General features: G+C 38.6%; 1 long non-coding RNA gene across 5 annotated transcripts in view; it reads right to left on the bottom strand.

Moving 5' to 3' along the window:
* Positions 1-7,260: 7,260 nt before the first annotated feature.
* Positions 7,261-25,512, bottom strand: part of LOC148829150 (uncharacterized) — a 261,526-nt gene continuing 243,274 nt past the window's right edge. For 2 of the 5 annotated variants that reach the window (XR_016091498.1, XR_016091495.1), the window contains exons 7-8: positions 10,018-10,108; positions 7,261-9,817 (exon numbers count right to left, since the gene is read on the bottom strand). This is a non-coding gene — a long non-coding RNA (uncharacterized LOC148829150). Of the gene's footprint in view, positions 9,818-9,980; positions 10,109-15,066; positions 16,562-25,512 lie in introns of those variants that run through there. The other 3 variants (XR_016091496.1, XR_016091499.1, XR_016091497.1) reach the window with 3 other exon arrangements.

The following is a 25,512-nucleotide window of genomic DNA, read 5'->3' as shown; positions in this document are numbered from 1 at the left end:
ACAATGAAACCCTATTAAATAAAATCAGAAGAAATTATATTTCACCTACAGAGTCAATACACATGGTTCTCCAATTCAGCACTGTTTTCGGGGTTACAAACTGCAATTACACTGTCAAAATTATCACTATCAATTTAACAAATTGTTAATTGCCAGTAACAATTTAACAGATTACAAAATGTCAATAACAATCAAACCATGAGGGTACCTTATTTAAAGCAATTGCTTAAATCTATGGGATTATAAATGTTGCTAGATTTTAGCTGCCAACGTCAAATTCGTTTTATTGAAGGTATTGCTCTTGAAAATTACAGTTTGTATATTTTTCCCTTACTAGCATGTGCTCATTGAGATTTCTGTATCTTTACAAATTTAAATCATATATGTGTTAAGTTCTTAATGCAGTATTTGTTACTTGTGCTATCGTGATTAAAGTTCTCCGTAACATACAGACATACAATCAATGTTCCCACTTCTGACTGGATCTGCTCTGGTTGCTCAGCATCGTGTATTGATATATTTTTTATGAATGATAGCAACTGGGTCAGGTGAATTCCAATGTTACCCAATCAGCATTAAAAACAGCCTCAAAAAATGAACCATTTCAATCATTCACAATAAATTGCGGCGTTGTTATGAGAACAGAATGTCTCAAAATTGTTATGGTTAGCAGGAATGTTGTGATTAGGCAGACTGTTTTTGCTCAAAAGAGGATTTACTTGAAGCAGCCTGATTATGATACAAAAACATGCAATACATATACGTGGTCCGCTTGAGCAATAATTTATTTCCGTCTTATGATCTAATTTCTTTATTGTTGCATTTGTTTTAGCACTGCATTAAACACAAGTCAGTTTCAATTAGAAAAAAAATCTGGCTAATTAAGCAGTCAGCCACATTAATGGCTGAAAATTCAAATATTAAAATATTAAATGACAGATAGAGATGGGTTTACTCTGAGGGAAAAAAAAACATATCTGCTGTTTATGAGGTAATAGACATGTGGCAATACACATACTTAGAAGTGTATTATTTGAATACAGGAATACATTTGAATATTTTTTTATATATTTTATATTTTTTATATTTTTTAATATATTGGAGTATATTAGCCTCACTAGCCACATACTTAGTCCTGACTAAAGTCCTGTTTGAGTAATAGCGTAGGAACTGAAAGAGCTATTTGCACAATCGGAAAATGGAACGAAAAACATCAAAATGAGATTATATACGAAATACCACGTATTTCACCCTACTTTGTCCAGTGCTTCTGAAAGAAAGACAACTGGCTGCTGAGTTTATGAATTCAGAATCATTTGAATGATTATTACTCAGAGGTGAACACTTACAATGTTTTATATATTCCAGTGTTTAGTATATGCAGTAGAATGCTTTCCTGCCAGTCTTTAAACTGGATTTATCTTAAACTGAATATATATTGCCAGTTGTGGGGCCAATGTACTTCCCCTCTCAGACAAATTTAAGATTTTCTCACACTTTTTTCTGGAAATGTCAGCTTCCCGGTCAATTGATAATCTTAACAACAACAGGAAGACTGCAGAAAAAACGAAACCTTGCTATTAGGTCCACTTATCGTGGAACAACGGACATACATGTCTTCATTCATCCATTGCTTCTCTTTGTGCTTTGTCCAGTACAGGTTTGCAGGGTAGCCAGTGCCTGTCCCAGCAAGCAACAGGCCAGGGCAGGATACGCTCGGGACCATACGCCAGTTCATCGCAGGACACAGACACAAATACACACACACAACAGTGCCAATTTTCCCAGAAGGCAATTAACCTACCAGTATGTCTTTGGACTGTGAGAGGAAACTGTAGCACCCAGAGGAAAACCTTGGGTACATGGGGAGAACGTACAAACTCCCCACAGACAGCAACCCAGGTCCAGAATTCAATGCAGGGCCCCAGTGCTCTACGAGGCAGCAAAACTAATGACTGCCCCACTATGTCTACATCATAATAACCAATATAGTAACTGAATACGAGTGAGAGGCCACATCACTCATTTATTATCTTATAAAGATATACATCTTGTTAGTCATTATTTGAGTTCTGATCTATTAATCCTACCTCTATCATTAACTAAGTGTTAATTATCACAGTTCCCAACATTATAATATGTCATCAAGGTCTGTAATGCTCCGTTCTATGTGGGCAATGAAAGAAAGTAAATGACTGGATACTTCTTACATCAACGACACTAGATTTTTCATGATGTAGAAACATTTACACACATTACAATTTAAAAGTGCAACTCAATATCATTTCCTTTTACACGGTGCCTTTTCGTGAAAGAACCGTTCACAAAGAGAAAAAAGTCCAATCGCTCCAGCTCAGAATAAGCTAACCATAATGATATATATTTGAATTTAATTTAATATGTTCAAGCGGTATTTCTGATATGGATATGGATGGAATTTTCACAGACAGAAAACACAGCTCCCGTTTCCTGGGGTATAATCAAGAGTTTGAAATTCACAGGTCTTGGTGTACAACCAGGAGCACAATATTCCTAAACTTTTACGAACCCCACGGATGGTCGTGAAGGGCAGAAAAAAAAATTATAAAACAACACTCTGAATGTTGCAGAAAACCATTTGCCTTTCATTTACCACCTGCTTCCAATCAAGCAGAATAAGAACCGTTTGAAACAACTGATGCGTTCATCCTATCGTCCAAGCATGTGTTTGTAAGTATATGTACAGTATGTAAAACGCGTCTAAATTAAGCGCAAGAAGATACATTTGATTTAAAAACAAACAAACAAGAGTACACAAAAAGGAGGAGGTGTGAAAGATTACACCAGTCAGCGAAATCTCTCTGTAAACACAACAAAACAGTGGCAGACGAATATAATACACTAGGGCCTAAATCAGGAAAATACTTCCATCAGGCTGTGCATATTTGTATCAGAACAGGTGAATGCACTCAAGGACACAAAAACAGAAATAGAAAATATTAGAACAATGTCTAGTTTTTCTGGTAGTAGTGTTTCTCAGTGCACTTGTCTTTTACTTTAAGATTACTCCAAGCTAGATCTTCACCTAAATATGAGGAGGATTTTGCTAGTTATGTGAATAGAGTTGGCCCCTAGTTAGAAATTGATTACATTCTTTTCTGGACATCAAGGATATGGAGACGGGCACCTCCAGTTTACGTAGTGCTAATGTCAGCTTCTGGGCTGCTGCAACTTCTAATTCTTCATTATTAGTTTGGTTTAAATAATAGGCACCTCTCCCCAGTTAATTTTTTTATAAAAGGGATGATTAAGATACAGTACATCCTATATTTTAACATAACTCTCGGCCCGATCTCACTTTGTGATTTGAAACTCAGTTCATTGTCTTATGCTTCCCTTTCGACATTAAAGTTTAACATCTACATCACCATGTAACACATATAACTTTCAAGACTGGCATCCTAATGTGCAATCTTGTAGGAACTACAAGGAATATATCAAATGAAACCACTTGTTTATGCGGTTTAGGCTTTTAGTTTTATATAACTCCATTAAATAAATAAATGCCTTGTATTGAAACATTTACTCACTTATATCCATATCATGCAATGCTTTATATTCTTAGGGGTATTACTATTGCACGAAATGAGAATCGGAACAAATATCATTTGTTGTGTTTCTAATGTCATCCAGTTTATTTATAACTTTATGCATGTGCAAAGTGGGAAAAATACTGACCATGAAAAATCCACGATATACAGTATATTAACTATAAGGACAATTGTGGTCTGTGACACAGCAAGCCTAGGAACTCACTAAACCCTTACATGTGCAAACTCACATGTGCTCTTACTCTATATTTGACCTTTTCTACATTGCAAATCTTATTGCATGTACATCTTTCCGATATGTAAATGTTTTACACTTAACTGGTGGCGACAAGAGCTGTAGCCCAATAATTTAACTGTGTTACACAAATAGCAGTCTCATGTTCATGTTTCATGTTCATGTTCACAAGAAATCAGTATGAAGCATTGGAACCAATAGCATTTGTTGTACTTTAATGACTCACTACACATGAACACACATTAATCAGAGAAAGGAACTGAGCTGTGTGAATATATTCTATTTTACCTTCAATCTTTCTGTGTTGTAGGTGACAGTGATAGCAACACATAGCATCCCCAACTTTACAGAATTCCTATTAGACCGAGGACAAATCACCTTCAGACATCTTCCTAATCAATGTCTGGAGACAGGAGTTTGTTCAGAGGTGCGCAGATATTAGTGATACTGAGTATTACAGTGAAGGAAAAAGAATGTCAACTTCTCCTCCAGCTTTTTAAAGAATCCACTCATTTTCTAGGAAAGCTGCTTGGATTTGTATTGGAACCACAGGCTGGATGGAACATTGTCCATCACAGAACACACACACACACAGTAAATTTAGAGACGCTGGTTAAGACAGCCAGCATTGGGAAGGTGGGAAAAAATGGGGGGCGGATAGAGAAAAACCACATGAACACAGACAGAATGTGCAAATTCCACACAACAGGTACCCCAACCTAGTATTAAACTCAGGAACTGAAACCTGTGAGCCAGCATCACTAATCACCTCACCACTGTGCTGCTTCAGTTTAAAAATAATATTTCCAAACTGTATATTTTGCCCCAAACTTACTTGGACTGAAGGTCCAGAACCCAGCGAGCTACAAAAGGAAGAGACCTTTTTACTAATCTCTTTAATTGAGGCAGAGAGAGATGAAGGGGGTGACAATTTAAAAGATGGTGATGTAAATGCAGATTTGCTGCTTTAAAAAGGGTGTGATTGATCTTATGGACTGATATGTAAATTACTGTATGAGTGAACTGGGGCTGTCCCTCCTGCTCAACAAAAGTTAAAATGTCCAAAAAGAAGAAGAGTATGAAAATCTAAAATCGAATTTAAATCTAAAAATTCACTGTGATTTCCTTTATCTCTTTATCTATTAAAAAAAACACCCCATTCTGCCCACAATGGAAGATTCACATCCTGTGTTTGCCCAGATTATTAATTGGAAAAGTAACAAACAAGGAAATGTGGGAGTATGCAGAGGATATGATCTCTAAAAGCTGAGATAGTGAAACGACTTTGCAAAAAATAAATGGTTTTCCCAGCTGTATGGGGAAGCATTAAAGGTTGCTTTGAAAGTTGATATCACACCCCTCTTCTTTTGTCAATTAACAGCCTTCAATTAAGTTTGCTGATTGAAAAGAAGACAAAGTTAGAGAGACCTCAGTACATCGGCTCGTCTTCCTGTAAAGGCTGCAGAGACGGAGTGAAATTTGAATTCGACATTTTAAACTGGATGGGAAGAAATAAGAACTCAAACAGGTCAGGTTAGATTAAGAAATATAATGAGGAGCATCTGAGTGAAATATTGTTGGAAAGTACATCAGGCATAGAGCACAAAGCCGTATGTGCAGGTTATTCTTACAAACATCTTACTTCTTCAGCAGCTTTTTTTACAAAAACTTGGCAAAAAAAGGTGTCCCCGAGCTGTGTGTTTTCTATCTTTATCTGTGACTAAACACGGCCATCATAAATCACGTTCCCCTAATAATTATTACGAAACTCTGCATGAATTCGCTGGATGACCCCATGCTTGGACAGACTGCAATAATATGATCCTTTTGGGAAACTGAAGTGTCAAAACTAATTTACGACCTTGCAGAACTTGACAACTTTCAAGTGTTTTTTTTTTTTTCCCTCCACTAGCTGCGAGAGCCCTGAAGTCTGTGTCAGCACTAATGGCAACATGTGTCGTTTGCTATCTCACTCGCTGAGTGGTACAAAGGTAAAAGGAAGCTTAAAGGCCTGGGAAATGTGGAACAGTGTGAAATTACCTTGATCCAAGGATTCCTGGCGCATACCAGCACAATGAGCCCATAACTGCACACGCTGAAAAACAGCCGCGCTGTGAATGGATAGTTGAAACAGGCAGACAGCCACAGTGCGCAAAACACAAGACAAGCAAGGGCATCCCTCAACTCCAGTGTATTTTCGGAGGACCGCTACAGCAGATCACAATTAACTAATGCGCATCCTGTGATGAAGTGAATAGCATTCCACAAGCAAAGTCTTTGAAAAATTAACTGAATTGATTGGCATGACGTCAACTTGGGTCAGTTCGTCCTCGTTAGCTGTTGAAAGGTGGGGATTATTTTGATGCAAAGTGTTTCTCATGGCTGAACTGTGCTTCTGGACAGTAGTACTGCATGGCAAAACATAATATTGCATTGTTTCTGACACAGATGTTGCAGGAAAAATGCTAACAACACAATAGCAACATGCCCAACCCCAGAAGGTGGATTTGACCCTCTTCTCTGTTGTCCTTCGGTAGAGTAGTCAATTAAAGAAATTATATATCCTCATTTACATATAAAGCCTCTCCATCCTTTTTTGTTAGGCTGATTCATAGTTGTGGGTAAGTAACAACCTAATGAGGTAGATGAGATTCTGACATGCACAAGCTAATAAAGAAGAGGATAGGAAACATGTTATTGAGAGACATTTATTTTCAACATTTGAAAAAAACACAAGAGTTGGTCAAAAGGCAATACAACAGTATACTTTGATCGGTCACCAACCTGTGTATTTCAATTTTTAGCAGTAGCTATTTATGTAGATTAAGCAAACACAACGCATGTTTTTATGTAACATGCATCTAGGAAACACCCCAAGTTGTAGGTTTGCAGCCTAGTATTACTTTTTTTGTGGGACTTGTTGTTTTGTTGTACTTTTTAATGTTTTTAGCAAAGTTAACAGGAAGGTAAAAACACGTCAAGGTAAAAAGTCAAACATTTATTCCAAAACAATACACAGACAAAACAGCTCATCTTGAATCTCTCTGTGATTCAATCCCTATGTTCAATGCCATACCAGACAGATTCCTAGACAGTTTGACTGCGCTTTCAAGCAAATCTAAGTAAAACAACATTACCATGAAGAACAACAAAAAACAAAGCAATTTTAATTTCTTTAGAACAATAGAACCTTTCCACAAGAACGGCACCTGTGCATTTCCACAACTACACTGTGACTGGATTGTTCCTTATCTCTTATCTCAAAACTGAATGTGCTTCCTTGTAACTGGTATTTATATCTCACTCCATATATATATATACACGCATATATATCACCACACATTGTTGACACACATTGTTAGATTTCTGCTTAACAAATTTCCGACGACGTGCTAAGTTATGCGTAAATAATGACTCAAGTTGGTGAAGTAAATCTGATTACCATTTTATTTTGCTAGATTGTAAAATATCCATGCTACAGATCTATCAAGACGTACAGTAACAGCCGCGGAAAAGGACAATACTAATATTACAATAATTATTTTAAACGTAAATACATTTTGGTGGAGAGAGAAAAGTACATTCAAATGTTCCCATTCTAGTCAAATACTTTGAAACTTTCCCTGAGTTTCGTTGTCACATACAATTCTCCTTTATGAATTGATGGAAATAAATAAAACTGAAACTGTGAGCAGTTCTATGGCTTCCAAGACAGTACCATTCTCATGCCACAGTGCAGCAAAGCAAGGAGACACAAAGGTTGCTATAGAATGACTGTTATAACTCTAGTTAGAGTTATTGGAAAGAAACAATGCAACCAACTGATATACTGTATCGTTGGATTGGTTAATGTACATATTGCCTGACTCATGGGCAACTTTTTAAACAAGGAACAGAATTTTGGAAAACATGAAGCTCTGAAGACTACACAGGGTATAAAAGGAATATAAAAGTCAAAGGAATGTTTTTTTCCAACTGTTTAAATACGCTGTCTCTTGGCTGCCAGCTGCCAGCTTAGATTTACTCACTTTGACTATTCCAGTTGTTCAGTCAAATTCTAATCATGATGAAATAAGCCAAGGAATATGAAGGGATACTTCCTCAGCTAGACGAGTCAACACCAAGTTATAAATAGGAAATGAGGAAATCTCAGTGCTGAAGATCAGCGCTGTCAAACCTTTCTCACTTATCAGGAATGATCCAGGGAGGTAGCTGCAAGAGTGCAGTTGGAGTGGAGGGATGGGGGGCTAGAAAAATGCACACAGAGGTGTGGGCAGTCAGTGAGTACTTATACGTAAGAGAGCGGAAGTGCGAGATTAGAATTTGATCACCTGAACTGCTGTTAAATAACACAATTTTTCAGCAGATGCAACCTTAAATTTGAGAAGAGTAAGTCAGTCTTCCCAAGCTAACCTAATTCCACTGTGATAACTGCTACACTACAATGTTGCATATCTGTTGTAACAACAGCACGATAAGACGTACCTCCACAAATCTGTAGACTCCAGGAGATGTAGTTATGGCATTGTAAATTAACGTTGTATCATGACATTCCTCCAATCATATGATCGTGTTATCATTTAATTACCTATGTGTGTGACAATAGAACAGTATGACGCTTGCGAAACACTAATTTGTAGCTTCCAGGTGACTTTTGTCACAGCATTACACACTGACAGTAAATTCCCCTTCAATAATGATATCCAAGTGTTATCAGAAAGCTGCTTATTCCTATTAAGGGTTGCAGCAATTTGAAGTCTACCACAGAAACAAGGGGTGCAATACTGAGCAGCTCCCTAGGATGGGATATCAATGCACACAAACACACAAGTGCACAGAGACACATTAGAGATACTAGTTAACCTAACCAACATGCCATAAGAAAGTACAAGAAAAGTGGAAAAAAACACACAAACACAAAGAGAACATGCAAAATCCACATGGAATGCACACAATCCAGAAACAGATCCAGGATCCCAGAGCTGTGAGACAGTAATGGTAACTGTTATGTGGCCGTGGGACTGCAAAACTGCATTCTTGTAAAAAAATATTCCCATATCAAACACAGAGATCGAAACGTTGCTTTAATTAAAATGAATACAGTCATGAGGGGACTGAGGTTACCATGAAACAATCCAGCAATGACTACTTAGCTGAATCTGGGTTTTGAGGGAAAAAAGAAAGATCTTAAACTTAACTACTTACTTTCTTTATGTTTATAGTCATTAACCTTGATGTGCGTTTTGCTCTTGATTGAGGAACGTAACATTGTGGGAGATAATATAACCAAACTTATTTTAAATTACACATACCCCAAATATAATAACCATTAAAAATATTCACCAGTATCCATTTTCTAAACCGCCGCTTTATCCAATAAAGGTTTGCTGGGGATGCCGGAGCCTAACCTGGAAGACAGTGGGCACAAGGTGGGATACTTCCTGGGTGGCCCAGTCCAAACAGAGAAACACACTCAGTCACACCAGGGGCACTACATGTCCACAATGCTAACCACTAAGCCACCATGCCAAGCATTGACACAATCATATTTATTAGGTATAAATATAAGAGACAATGAGGGAGAATACTCAAGAAAACATTTATAGGTATTTATAGGGATAAAATATTAAAATTTATCCCAACCCACCTGACTGAGGAAACAGAAGCTTGACCCCCTTCCCTGCAAGGAATGAACCAGGGAGCAGCTGAAAGGGTGAAGATGGGGTGGCGGAAGAGGTGCAAGACAAGATGCACGCAAAGAGTGCAAGGAGGCAAGGTACTTATGTGTAAGATAGTGGAAGTTGGTGAGATTGGCAATTTGACCTCCTCCTGCGTTGCTGTTCACAAACAGCATCCGTGTTCAGAGTGAGCTTCTGAGTAAGCTTCTATTAAGTTTCTCCTGGGTTCTCTCACTTACAAACCTCACATCCTCTCACCTGTATTGGTCTTGAAGCAGCCACTCCTTAACTGGTGAAACAGGGTTTTGTTCTCTCTAAAATGAATGAGAAGCATTCAATTATTATTATCAACAAACTTTGCACCACACAGGAATCAGACTGGGTGAATGCCAATTAAATTAAGCGAATAAAAATATAATATAAATTAACTGAGCAAAATGGTGAATATTTGAAGGCTAATTGTGCTGTTATATTTACCTTCAAATGTTTCTTTTACCATACTTTTCACTTTTACCTTCCAAGACTTTTTGGAAAAAAAAGCCCCTGTCTTCACTGCACATCCTTTGCAGACCTGAACTGTCCTGTGTCCGGGATGACAAGCTGACCTTGAAATTTAGGAAGAACAAAAAAAAAAGAAGAAAAACCTTCAAACCACATAATTACAGACTGGAAGCCAACATTTCAAGATTCAGCATGCAGTTATAACTTTGTATACACTCAGCAATATAAAACAAAGCATAATAACCTAAATGGTCATGGTCTATTAACTTTGCCCTCGATCCACACCAGTGGATTTCTGAAAAGCCATTTAAGAGTTTTACTGAGTTATGCCCAAGTGGAGAACATGAGAACACTTAAACCCAAAGTCCACCCCTCTGTCACGGCAAATAATTCATGACAGCACCTTCTGCTAATTCCCTCATGTCATGCTTGTCTTAAAAGCAGGTCTCAGAACATACTGGCAAGCATGCAGGAATACAGAACATAAACCCAGCAAGTAATCGATATCCGAATGCAGGGTTTATGCTTGTTACAGCAAAAAGTGGTCATAATATACATAAACTTGCATATTTTGTATCTAAAATTTGGAAACTGGTTATTCATAAATCAAGGGACATCTGTATCCATTTTTACAGAGATTTTCTCTATATTAGCAATTAGCATCACTCCAGTCTATAAAATGAAAAGTTACAGTATTTGCTGCTTTGAACAGAAATGCAGCAGAAAATGAATGTTGTTCATGAATGAAAAAGTGATTTGGGCGGCATTGCTAACACCAGGGGTTCAATCTCAGACCTGGGGTGCTATGGAGTTTGTGTGTTCTACCCCATGTTTGCAGAGTTTTCCTCCAGGTGCTCTAGTTTCCAATTCAGGCATGTGCTTATCGCAAGCAACAGGCACAAGGTGGGACACACCCTGGACAGGACACCACTCCATCTCAGGGCATAGACTGAAGGAGAAAACCCACACAAGTACAGGGAGATGATACAAACTAGGCAGATAGCACTCCGGGTCTGGAATTGAACCTAGAGCTTCAAGTACTGTGAGGCAGCATTCCTAACCACTATACCATCATGCTGCCCCATATACTGTATATATACTGCATAATATACATTTACACACATTCAAATCTCTGGCCGTTTAACAATGTGGAGTAATTTCTCATCTCCCAACATGTTGTGCTGTGTAGTGCAGTGTCAATAGCTGTCATCCAGGAGGCTCCTGTACTTCTGTGAAGGATGAATTGGGAATCCTATAGCTAAAAGAATTAGGTTGGAATAAAAGTAATAACTAAAATTACTGATATTATGCTGGCTTACACGATACCCAGTAAGTTATTTCCTGTGAATATCCAAACAGGTTCTGAAGACACACACATACTGAAAGCATGAAGGAATGCCCTTTGTCTTAAATTGATTTTATCGGTATTTGTGTTGTGGCTACTGAATAAAAATAAAACTTGAAAATGTATCAAGGGAAGAGATTCTGAGCCAGAGCCAGTGTACGTCAGAACTGTACATGAGCTTCCTCAAATGTAAGACCTGCTTAGCAAGGTTTTTTTAAAACAGCTAGGATTATTAGTGACATTTGTTAACTCAACAATGGTAACAACGACCTTAAAACCTGCATGAGAAAATGAAATTTGTGATTGACACACACCACCTCTGATTCATGTCTCCTAAGACATACAGATTTAGCGTTTTTTTTTAATGCTCTCAGCAGTGAAGTCCATTAATATTTGGTTTTGCTTTTCTTTCTTTAAAAGCTGTTTTTTCCTCTCTTGGCAATCTTGAAGGATTTTACTCCTGCAAGCTTTTTCCCCAAGAAAGATTGTCTTGTTTTAGCTGTAAGTCTCTGAACTGAGCCAGGGGCAACTGTTGAATTTCACGCATATCTTTTTATGAGGTACAAGTTTGTTAATAAAGAACAAACACAACTTTTAAGCTGTGTGAATGTGTGCAATAAATGGCCTGGCTTCCTAATCTTTTTGTAGTAAGTACTTTATATCGTCTTGTCAGTAAATCTTTCTTGACCTATTTTGTATGAATTCCATGAATTCAGTTCTTTGGAGTGGACATCAGAGAAAACTAGAGTTGTTATTTCTCTCAATACAAAGAATTCATGAATGAATGTACATACACAAAACATAGATCTATACCATCACTAATTACAAGCCATTAGAGTGTGAGAATTTATCAGCTAAGCTAAACTAAGCAGAGAGCTATGTTATTTTAATCATTACATTCACTGGTAGAGCAGTTATTACAACAGTCTTCCACAGCAGCAGCTTTGTTCAAACATCCACTCTATATGTTAAGAATTTAGGATTTGATATGGGAGTAAAACAGCAGGTTAAAACTCTGGGAAATTAAAATGACATAGAGGTATTGCAACTGGGATGTTGTACCAGGCACAGAAAGACACATGTCATTGATCATCTTGACCACTTGTAGGACCTTATGCATATGGTGATGAAGCCACATGTCTGTGCCACAGGTGTTACAGCCCTTTGGGAGTAGTGGAGCCTCGAACTGTTGGTTTTCCATTTTAATGTGCTCCCGAGATGTTGAACGATTCTAATTATAATAAATAATAATAATAATAATAATAATAATAATAATAATAATAATAATAATAAATGCTTCCACTTATATAGCGTTTTTTTGGACACTCCATTCAAAGCGCTTTACAGGTAATGGGGACGCCCCTCCACCACCACCAATGTGCAGCCCCACCTGGATGATGCGACGGCAGCCATAGTGCGCCAGAATGCTCACCACACACCAGCTATTAGTGGGGAAGAGAACAGAGTAATGAAGCCAATTCATAGATGGGGATTATTAGGAGGCCATGACTGGTAAGGGCCAATGGGAAATTTGGCCAGGACACTGGGGTTACACCCCTACTCGTATTCGAGAAACGCCCTGGGATTTTTAATCACCACAGAGAACCAGGACCTCTGTTTTATGTCTGTCCCCGTCACTATACTTGGGCATTAGGACCCACATAGACCGCAGGGTGAGCGCCCCCTACTGTCCCCACTAACACCTCTTCCAGCAGCAACCTTAGTTTTTCCTAGGAGGTCACCTATACAGGTACTGACAAGGCTCACACCTGCCTAGCTTTCAATGGGTTGTCAGTTGTGAGTTGTAGGGTGATATGGCTGCTGGCTAATTGTTTGCCAACACGTTTCCGAGGGAAAATTATACAATTACAATGAGTCAACAACAGATCCACATTAACAATCAGCCTGGTGGTGAATGTAAAGAATGTCCTGAGACTCAGGAGTGTAGACTACTGAAGCATCTCATTTCAATGATAACCCTACATTTTTCACAAGCCCGCAGGTGATTTTGAGCTTTAACATTTCTGTGTATTCATACTATTTGTATAACAGTAGGCAAATAGCCTTATACTGCCTGTGCACACACTTTTTGAGCTTTAAACTCCCAGCTGCTTCTTTGCTCATTTGCACTTGTTCTATGGTGGTAAGATGTCTTTTCTCAGCCCTGCTCAAAGCAACACTGACTGACCTTCTATTTATTTTGGCTTGGTAATGGGAATCAATCATATTTTTATTTCCTTTTGAAGTTCATTTTTAAGTTATCATCACATTCACTAGAACTGCATTTTTTCAAACTAAGTTGCCCTAAGACATTTGATAGTACAGTAATAATGATGCACTAGCTTAGCAAACATAACGAAAAAAACTAGGAAAAATACATTTATGAATATTTTGAATATTTTAAATATTTGACCTACTTTTAGGTCAAAAGTGAATTACTGAATTCAAATATATCAATATATTTAAAAAATAAGTGCTTTCTATCTTATTATTATGGTTTGAAAACAAATCTAATTGATGAATTGTTAAACTATGTCTGACATAATCTGAATATCTATGATCTTGTCAAACTTTATCTGAAACAATGCATTCATAAGAAAAATAAGGAAATATGCTGAGTGAGGCACAAAATAATGAGCATCAGTTTAATAACACAGCAAAATAAGATACAAAGACTGGCTTGCCCACCGTTAAAGCAGGACACACAAGACTGATTTTCCTGAACTGTAAATATGATTACATTTCATTTGCAAGTGCTGGGTAGCTGGGTGTTGGCAGTCTATGCTTTGTGGTTTCATGTCCCAATTGAATTCTGTACTGTGGTAGAATTGAAACACGTATAACATCGCCTTCTCTATCTGCTTAATATGTAGCACAACCCCCACCTCCCACCCCTATACGCTGATGGGCAGTAAAACTACCATTTAAATAAAGCTACAATAAGATTGTCGATGCTTCTTTCACTTTAGAGTAAAAACCTACTTTTAAATAGAATAAGGCATGTGGCAAAGTGTTCTGAGGGAAGTTAAACCAAATAAATTAATTGTTTAATTAATGAATAAACCTACAAAAGGGACAGGAAATAACCTTCTGACATTTCACATTTTACTTGGTAAAACTCCTCAGAGTTACACAATAATTCTCTTACAATTTATTACGTTAGAATATACAGTACAGTATATTGCATGCCAAATAAATTATTTAATAAAAATGAAACTGGAACCAATTCTGAGTTAGGTAAGACATTGAATACAATGGCAATGAGAAAAAAAGCCATGCACATCCAAAACTAAAATTAGCAAACAATAATGTGAACAACAGTTAGGAGAACATAATTTAGAGGAAATATATTGCCATTAAGACTCTTTTTCTATATAATCTATCTACTACCATGACACATATGTTGGAACCTTTGAATCTATATATTAAAATATCGACATTTTATGTTTTTCAACATACCCGATAAAGAAAAAATAAATATTTATGTTTATGTTACACAAACACTTTAATCCTTTATTAAAGGAAACGTTAGATTGATACTCATGGAGGCAAGCAGATTTCCTAGCATGTATAAGAGGCATTTTTACCACAGGTCTTTTAAGAAAGAATGTAACTTTTTTTTTCATGTGAGTAAATCTTTGCTGGCATATTGCATGCCATCGTATACAGTTGTAGTTGCTGTTGGTGCAACAGGAAAAAAAAAAACGACTCAAAGTATTTTCCAATATAGAGAAAAAAAGGAAATGTTTAATGTAATTTGCTTATTGTAGGAAATTAGTGAGTTACCAAGAATAGGAAATATTTATATATGAAAGACATATCCAGAAAGTACATTTTAGAATTGTGAAGACATGGACATGTTAAAAACAATTGACAATGACAATAACATTCTTAACATACTCACTTACATAGGTATGTAAAAACATATAAAGTTTGAGTTTAAAATGATTGATTTGATAAGAATAATATATATATATGAATAATATATAGAAATAAGAATAATATATTATATATGAATAATAATATGTAATACCTACAGTATGTATGTAATATAAAGCTACTACAACAGTCTCAGGAAATAATTATTTCCTGATATTCACAATAAGTGAATAAAAACGATAGTTAACACATTTCAAAAGAAAAACGGTTTGCTCTGTTTCAGTTTTGAAAACCAAGTAAACCATCTTTATTCATCATGCAGGTATCGGCAACACATAGACACTTTTTCCAAGCAAATACAGCAGTGTAAAAAGCTGAAATTGCCTGATAATAATGTTGAATGTGCATTCCGTATTATGTTACTCACAGTTTAATTTTAAAAAGTACATTTCACAAGAACCATGTGGTGGAACTCCTGTATTTTCAAAAGTCTTTACAATGATGTAAATAGCAAAGAAAGCAACTCCATCATTTATTTTTTAAATAAGTTCACAAAAATACCGAGTTTACATGGCATCCAATAAATAATAATAATAATAATAATAATAATAATAATAATAATAATAATGAGGTTGGTTTCTGCAGTTCTTAATGGAAGGAATAGCAAGAAGACAATGTAAGGACCCCAAAAATATAATATCACACACAGTTTTGCATAGATACAGTATATATAGATATTGCAACAGAGGAATCTAGTACAAAGGTTTGATAAGTGCTATTTTGTAATCTTTGTTGTTTGTTGCAATCATATCCAAAGCTGACTGAGAAGAAACACAAGGAAAGGTCCTAGACTGTTTTTGGCTGTGTCTCAGGTTGTAGGTCTGACAACTTGTAATCGGCATTTATGTTTATAGACATGACTCATATCAACATCGTATTGAAATTTAAAAAAAAATGAAATTGCAATGATTAAAATGCAACATCAGCTAACCAGCTCAAACAGTACGTTGATTTCAATGTAACTGCAATGAGAAGGTTTATTTCACACACAATACAAAGTTAAAACATGTTACCATCACAACACCATCAATTCAATTTATCTGTGTGGGATTTGCATGTTGTCACTGTGTTCACATGGATTAGGTGACCTCCTGGTACTCCAGTTTCCTCCCACAGTCCAAAAACATACTGGTAGTGAATTGGCTTCTGGGACAATTGGCCCTGATGTGAGTGTGTCTCTGTGTCTGTGTCTGCCCTGGACTGGCGTCCTGTCCAGGGTGTACCCTGCCTTGCACCCGTTGCTTGCTGGTATAGACTCAGGCTCCCCGTGACCCTGAATTGGATGAAACGTTTAAAAATGGATAGATGTTACAAGAAAATTATTGCCGGACTGGAACCAGTCCAGAGAAGAGCAATTTGATACATTCCCAAACATAAAGGAGTGTCCAATATAGAATGGAACCTTCATAATCACAAACAGTAAAGACTGTGAGGAGTCCTGATTCAAGTATTCAAAACCCTCACAGGCACTGACAAAGACAACCCAATGGCAATCTTCAGAATTCACTGTGAAGCATGAATCGGAGGACATACAGTAAGTGGAACTTACATGCTAAGATTTTAATAATGAAAACAGGAGTCATTTATTTACACAAAGGGTTGTGGGGTTCTTGAGGAACAAGCTACTCAGCTATGGTTTTGAAGTGCGTACCCTGGAGTAATTTGACTTTCGGATCAAAGCTCTCATATGTATATTTTTTCTGTTTCCATGTAAGGGTGTATTTATAAACTTGTAATACAAGTTCCTGGTAGGATTCAGACAAGGTACCCTGATTTTTACAGACCTTCAGTCAAGCCCAGCCTTAAAAGTATTCTTTTTGCCATGTAATTAAGATCCACTTGTTTTAAGTTCAGTGCTTTTCAGTCTAAACAGTTTTATGTGATGATGCACTGATCATATCCATTCATTCATTTTTAATAATGGCTTCATTCAGTAAAGAGTTGCATGGAGCTGTAGCTTAACCCAGAAGAAAATGCATGAAAACCAGGCTGGGATGCCAATGCCTCGCGAGACATTCTGTACAGTACCCCCAGCTGACAATTTAGAGATGCCAATTAAACAAGGAAGCGTGTCTTTGAACGCCACACAGAAGGTGCGCTAGGCCAGAATCCCACCCAGAATGATTTATAAAATGGTAAGTTTGACATTTTACAGAGATATGCTAATATATCAAGCACAGAAAGTGACATGCATAGTGAGACTTTTCCCATTAAACTATCCTGGACATAAGGCTAAGGTTCACTGCAAACACGACTAACACTACTGAATGCTGTATGCAATTATACGAAAACTAAATGTTTAGAATTCCTGTTAATGTTAATTAACAGTTACTGTTAATTAATGTTAACACAATCCCTTGGTTACGTTCCAAATTGATCAAAGATCTGGTGAAATTATTAGATGGTCAGCTTTTTATGGATTCACAAATGAGCTGGTAAAACTATGAATTAACATCTTAATTTAAAGATGGACTCATTTTGCAAACTCTACATGTATATACACATTTAAACTCTAAGTGTACAGTAGTGCAATTCAGATTTGCACATACTGTAAGACTGAATTCGCATTATCACCAGTCAAGAAGAACTTGAGAATCCAGTTGTTTCCATGCAGTTGCTGTCTTTCGTACTTTGCCATGGCAGAGTTGATATCTATAAAGGGATACTGAAATTCCCAAGAAAACCTTTCTGCAGAACAATATATTACCATTGTTTCACGAAAGGTAATATTCCATTTGAAATCGAAACTGCAACTTGATGCTTCCACCTGTCACAAAGTCAGACAGCATCTGCCTGAGAGTACTGAAAAGGGGGTCAGCTTCTTCGCAGAGCAAATCAGAACCTGTATGTGAAACTGCATAGGAATGTCTTAACTGGAAGCTCAGAAAGCTAAGAACATATCCACGCCCGCCTTCTGCCCCCTACCAAACTGATGTAAGATATGAGTTTAATACAAAAGTTCGAAGAGGCAAGACAACAGCCAGCTTCAATCGGCCTTAGCAATCACTGCCGACGTCATTTCCACACTTAAAACATTAGAAATACTGTATGTGGCCCCCTTCTTTCCCTCATGTATGTCTTTTTGCCTCCCATCTCCACCCCACCTTCACAATTGCAGCTACCCCTTGCTCTCTCCTCAATCGCTGGGTGTGAGGATCCCAGCCTCTTTGTCCTACTGTGTGGCCAGGAGGTTAGCCCTCAGCCAAAGACAGCTAAACCAAATTTTGACTAAAACACTCCATAATCCTTTCAGTACACTTATAAAGGTAATGAGGAAGATGAGGGCATGTGGTGAGTTTGCCTGTTTGTTTACATGTACAGTAGATAATGGATCGCGAAATCTCACCCAGCTACGGTATGTCCTATGCATACCTCGGGTTTCTTGAAGCTTGTTCCGAACACCTCTTTGTGTTTTAAGTAAGAAATGCCTCTCCTATTTGTTTTCCTTTGTGACACAGCTTCAAGAAACGAAAAATTAACATTTCTGTGGCTAGGTCATGTCATGGAATTTGCCAAACTGCTTTATACCATATGGTCTTGCGGGGAGCCGGAGCCTATCCGGCAAGCATCGAGCGCAAGGCAGGGTACACTCTGGACGGGGTGCCAGTCCATCGCAGGGCAAGTGCAAGCCTATCACACGTGGGGACAATTTGGAGGCCATGGTAAAGGCCGAGGGGGAAAATTTGGCCCAGACATTACTCTTATCGAGAAATGACCGGGGATCTTTAATGACCACAGAGAGTCAGGACCTCGGTTTAACGTTTCATCCGAAAGACGGCGCCTACTACAGTATAGTGTCCCCGCCACTATACTGGGGCATTAGGACCCACACTGACCGCAGGGTGGGGGCCCCCCTCGGGTCTCACTAACACCACCACCATCAGTAACCATAGCTTCCCAGGAGGTCTTCTATCGTGGTACTGACCAGTCACAACCCTGCTTAGCCTCAGTGGGTTGCCAGTTGAGAGCTGCAGGGTGATATAGCTGTTGGCTATTCTGTGGCTAGGTCTAAACAAAAAATCCATATGTTTTTAACTGCTTCTTCCAATTAAGGGGTGTGGGGGAGCCAGAGCCTATCCAGGCAAGCAATGGGCGTGAGGCAGGATACAGCCTGGATGGGACACAGTCTATCACAGAAAAGACACAAAATGCGCACACAATCTCAGCTAAGGCAAATTTTCCTAGAAGCTAATTAACCAACTACAGCATAGTCTCGATTATCCGACATTCCATTTTATCTGACATAGCAATCAACATGCTACGTACATATATGCTATGTACTGTATGTGTGCACATGCATAATATTTTGCCCAATCCCATGCTGCTTTGTCTCTCAGTGCGTCAAATACTGCCATTGACGTAACTGCGCTTGTTCGTTTGCGCTCGTAAATATAATTTTATTATTTGAGAAGCATGACAAGTGCGAAGAGAACAAAAGTAGTTCTTTCAAAGGAGCAAAAGCTTGAAGCGTTAAAAAGACCAGACAAAGGCGAGTCCATGCAAAAACGTGCATCTGAATTTGGTAAAAAAAATGTTAAGACACTATGTGTTGCAAGGGCAGAATAAAATGCAATTCTTTAAATGAGCAATGAATTGTTAGAGGATTAGCAATGAACAGAATTTTTTACCTTTATATTATATTCTCCTACTGTATTGTTAACTGTCTTGCACTTTTGCTTGCATTCCAAATAAAAATAAAACTGTTTTTTTTTCCTCTGGGTTGGATTGTCTCCAAACCCTATCTGAAGTGCAAACCTTCATCCAATTCCAGTTGCATAATTTGCATATCTTCCAGTTAATAGTGATTCAAACAGCATAAAGCACAATTCATTCCAGAATTTTGGTCTTCTACGTAGCGTGCCAGCAACAAAAAAAAAAATCGATCATCCATCTACGTTCAATAACTGCTCAGTCACTACAGGGTTGTGGTGAGCCTTGCATTTCATGTACTCCACATACGAGGTCATTCTGGAGAGCGCGGAGCTGAATACTCCACTTTTCATCTCCTGAAATTAAGCAACACACAATAGAGACAAAAAGAAAGCAAAAGAGAAAAAAGGTACAGGAAAAGGACCTCACTAACGCGGGGGACAGACTGATGTCTAAAAATATACAGTGGATAACATAGTTAATTATATACAGTGACAACTCCAGCACAAATGGTCAGCAGCCATATCACCCTGCAACTCACAACTGGCAACCCACTGAAGCTCAGCAGGTGTGAGCCTGGTCAGTACCTGGATGGGAGACCTCCTGGGAAAAACTAAGGTTGCTGCTGGAAGAGGTGATAGTGGGGCCAGCAGGGGGCGCTCACCCTGTGGTCCATGTGGGTCCTAATGCCCCAGTATAGGGACGGGGACACTATACTGTAAACAGGTGCCGTCCTTCGGATAAGATGTAAAACCGAGGTCCTGACTTTCTGTGGTCATTAAAAATCCCAGGGCGTTTCTCGAAAAGAGTAGGGGTGTAACCCCGGCGTTCTGGCCCAATTTCCCATTGGCCCTTACCAATCATGGCCTCCTAATAATCCCCCTCTATAAAATTGGCTCCATTACTCTGCTCTCCTCCCCACTAATAGCTGATGTGGGGTGAACCTTCTGGCGCACTATGGCTGCCGTCGCATCATCCAGGTGGGTGCTGCACATTGGTGGTGTTGGAGGGGAGTCCCCATTACCTCTAAAGCGCTTTGAGTGGAGTGTCCAGAAAAGCGCTATATAAGTGTAAGCAATTATTATTATAATTAAAAATGTTATGACGGGCCACCAATTTCTGAAGAAGTAGAAAAATCTATTGGCAGAAAGGTGGTAAGAGCTCTTGGTGGAAATCTTGTGAAAGTCCGTGTCGGGATTTCCTCTCCTGTAGCTATGTCCGACCGAGTTCCTGTTGCATTGCATTCGGTTGTTTCCAAGTCGACTCTGGTGTGGACTGACTTGGCTCATGTCGCTCTGTCAAACGTGAACGCAACTCTATGTTCTCATATCCTATTTACTATCTTCCCGAGACCCACGTTCCCGATTGAGAAAGTGAGCGCGCTTGTGTTAGCACAAAGCAGTGGTAGGAGACACTTTGACGTGCAGGTGCCTCAGCTCCTTTGAATGAGGAGTCAGGGAACAATCAGCACTTGGCTGCAACGCTTTGAGCCGCGACGCAGATGCGGGATGAAAATTTAATTCCAAAATTGCAAAATCTATCTGTTACCCATTAGTGTGGTGCAAAAGCACTTCATCAACCGCTCAGCAAGGGGGAATGCTACCCACCACTCACACGCGGTTCAGGGAGAACAAACGAGGATGTCTTGGCAGCTGAATTGATTCGAGACCATTATTTGCTTTGTTCTGAGACCAATCCTCAAGACCTGAGGTGGTCCATTTCTATCGTCGTGAACCCAAGCATTTCATGTTTTTCATTCTGTCTTAATAAATCACCACCAGTTTGGTCAAAATTAACACTCTTCTCCCTGACTGCTCTCCATCGACAGACAACTTTAATACCTGTAGGATGGCCGACAAGTCCTGGCTTAGGGTATATTAACCATATTCCAAAATATTTAAAGAAAGAACATCAGTGAAGTGGAAAAGGTCCAGGATTTAAAACAAAAACCATACTTTCTGCCACCCCTCATCCTCTTTAAATAACCAGCTAGTCATGATCTGAAAACCACAGAATTTGTGGTTTTAAAGTCATTTGCCTTTACTCATCAGGTAATCTTTCTAGTTCATACGCAACTACATTTGAATTATTAACAGACATGACACTTCTATCTTCTAATTTACTACATATGTAGCTCGAAAGGCAGAGGCATGTAGTCTAAGCTGTACATGCTGTCTCATGTAGAGGCTCAAAAAAGGATGCAAGCTTTCCTAAATCAGGAGGAATGGCTATTTGTAGTGCTTGCAGGGATGAGGGAATTTTAAGCCTTTCGTGTACTGAAGAGACCTGCAATGACAAATAACTTTTACATTGTATTGGCTATGGAATCCTTGTCTCACAGCAGCTTTTGAAGGAGATTTGTGGCTCAGGGGAAAGGAATGCAGGGCCGCCGAAGTAGATAAAACAGGCTGTTAATGGTGTCACCCCCTCGGCGAGCTCCCTCCTGATTTTTTTTTAACTATCTGGGCATCGTTTTGCATAAACAACCTGCCAGCTTTCAGGTCAGCCTCCATTAAGGGCAAGTTGTGTGAAGGCTAACATTCCGTTTATCACCCACTGTCTTTGCTACATCACAATTAGAAAAGAAAAAACATGGTCTCGGCTTAACTATGGTGGCATTCTCCAAGTTTTCTGCAGGTCAGAGGCTAGACCTCCTACCTGATGAGAATTTCTCCGCTGTCACCAGGAAGAGGAAGGATCAGTCAGCCACAGAGAGGAGTTTACTCCAGTCCTGGAGGGCCACAGTGCTGAGTGTCGGCACTTCTCCCCGTTGACCAAAATCAGCTAATGGTTACCTTAATTTGACCAATTTAACACCTTTTCTAAATTTTTAACCCCTCTTTTCATCCAGGAGTTTTCTAAGACTTGTGGAGCTGCAGGTTGTGAGTTGGGTACTGGGCTGTACAGAAAAACCCCAAAATATTTTCAGGTTCTCAGAGACAGAAAAAAGATAAGATTCCATCTCAATTTATAAAGTTAGGTTCAGTGCCAACTGAAGAGTTATCTAATATGCAAAAAACTGAGCAAGCATCCCTGTAAGTTACTGCTCTCCATAAAAGCAGGAGATAATTTCTTAATATTGGTTTGCTGATATACCTTAACAGTATAACTGTTTATTTTCTTAATTAGCTTGATATGTTTGTCCAAAGTGCCATACAATTGCACTCATTTATACAGCACAAAATACTTGACTTCAATATTACAGGAATAATTAGGCAAAGTCTCTTACTCAATACAACAGTACAACAGCAGTGTTTTAGCTGGGTATGGAACCTATAACTTCCCATTACAAGTCCTGAGCCCAAACCATGTTTCCACAGTACTGCTTGCAAATATTTTCATTCTTTTCACATTATCAATTGGAGAAATCTCAGAGCTCGTTTTAATTAAAAGTACTGGATTAGCACAGCACAAAATTAAAAGTCATTTAACAGAAAGTAAAGGGTTAAGATTTTCCTGGGTCCTTGTACAACATACAACTGCCATACTGCACTGATGACAGGAGTGACAAAGTGGCAGTAACAAAAATAAACAACAATGTAGGAATATAATGTGTTTCTTCCTGAAGGTCTCTTTGTCTGCTGTTCCTGTTGATCCTGCAAGTAAACAAGCTAAAGGGATCATTATTGCTTTTACCATGTTTCACAAACTGACCATAAATGTGCAATGGCATCTCTACAACAGAGCAATGAAAAAAAATAGTCAATCATAAATAGCATAGAGAGTGACATTAGAGGTGTTAGTGCCAGTTCTTAATTATACCAATTACACCTTCAGCACAAATGTGCTCCTGAGCTTGCCTCGAGTGTGAGGTCAAGTATTTCCTGTGTCTCTAAATCACTAACATCAGGGGATTAGTGATACTGAATTTTCCTCACATGCAACTAACCCACCCCCAGTGGTTATGCACATACACAGGTCACATTGTGTGTGAGTTTGCCTTTATCGCCTTCCTCCACAGCCCTCTGCTTTTTCCACTGTGCAGCTCTTAAATGAAGTGCTGTGTGTTGTACATAGGAGTCACCTTTGTGGGAGGATCCCTGATTGTGCCTTTCTCAGTGCAATTTTCAGGGTTATTGTCCAATAATAAGCTAATCCTTTGAATAATAAAAAAAAGGCGCAAAACTAAAATTTAAATGACAAAGTGGTACAAAAGAAGGAACACTGTGCGTTCAAAATTTCTGTTTGGGTTAAAAAATTTTAGCTTCATTTAAATTTTTTATAGGAAAAAGTTGAGCTCTGGAGGAAAAAAAAGTGTCAATAAGCTGTTAAACAAACAAATTGAAATTTCTCATATCTTGTAAAAAAAGTGTTGTGCATTGATCTGCGATGTAATTGCCTGTCATTTTGCCCATTTTTCATAATACAGTACATTCTTATTTAGCCAAATGCCTGGTTACTGGCCGTACCAATCGGGGAATCAAACACAACTCAAATCGCACAACAATCGGGGCCAATTTTAGTCATTGTATGAGCCAACACTGATTACTGGTTGGTTTTAGCTTTGTTGCTCATTCTGAGAAACGTACATGGGCAGACATATGATTTTTTCAGCAGTACAATGTGTGCTGGAGCTTGTAAGACTCAAAACGCTGTCATGCAACGCCTTCCCTCAATGTGCCTTCCATTCTAGGTGCATCTCCAAGCCACCTGCTTCTTGTCGTGCTGTGGGGTTGGTGCTCACACAGGATTCTCATTTCCGGAGCAGGGCAGAGAGTAACACCACAGAGTCGAAAGTGACAGGAGCCGAAGGTCTGCAGGGAATTGGGGATTACCGTCTTCACCCAGCTGGACCTAATTTATCCAGCTAGGGTAGTGCTTAGTCAGCTGTGTACTGCCCACCTGGGAGCTAAGAACCAAAGTCTATTTATGGCATGGTTGGATTTGAACCAGTGGTCTCCAGCGCTGATCCACCATGCTGACCACACTTTACTGCACCCCCTGCTCGCCCGCTACAACTTTAATCCAAGTTTTTTAAAAATGTCTCCACTTTATGAAGGGATGAAAAACAAATTTGTTCCAGAGCAACAAAAGCTAGATTTTCTTACTCCCCAATATACAGATCCAGCCGATCAAAATGCGCGAAGTATGCTGCGTTAATACGTGGTAGGTGTGGCGCATCATACCGCATTATACCGCATGTTATGATAATAGTATCCAGAAGCACCTTGTAAAACCGCCAGGTGGAGCTAATAATAATAATAATAATAAACTTTATTTTATATAGCGCCTTTAAAGGTGGCTTCTCAAAGCGCTTTACAGGATGACAATAACAATAAATAAGAAGAATACAACAATAAATAAGAAGAATACACAAGATAAGACACAATTACAATTACAACAATACAACAATAACAATAGAGGAGACCGTGGAAGGTGGTACTAAGAAGAGCAGAGGGGTGAAGAATGGGACCAGTTAAGAAAAGGCTTTTCTGAAGAAGAAGGTTTTGAGTCTGGATTTGAAGGAGTTTAGAGAAGGTGACTCTCTGATATCCTTGGGCAAAGAGTTCCAGAGCTTGGGGGCATAACAGGAGAAGGCCCTGTCACCCATACAATGTAGACGGGCTTGGGGGA

Source organism: Atractosteus spatula, chromosome 8 (assembly GCF_055471065.1).
Source record: "Atractosteus spatula isolate fAtrSpa1 chromosome 8, fAtrSpa1.hap1, whole genome shotgun sequence".
NCBI classification, from domain to species: Eukaryota; Metazoa; Chordata; class Actinopteri; order Semionotiformes; family Lepisosteidae; genus Atractosteus; species Atractosteus spatula.
Note: the sequence above shows the minus strand (reverse complement) of the source record. Positions and strands in the feature narration are given on the sequence as shown.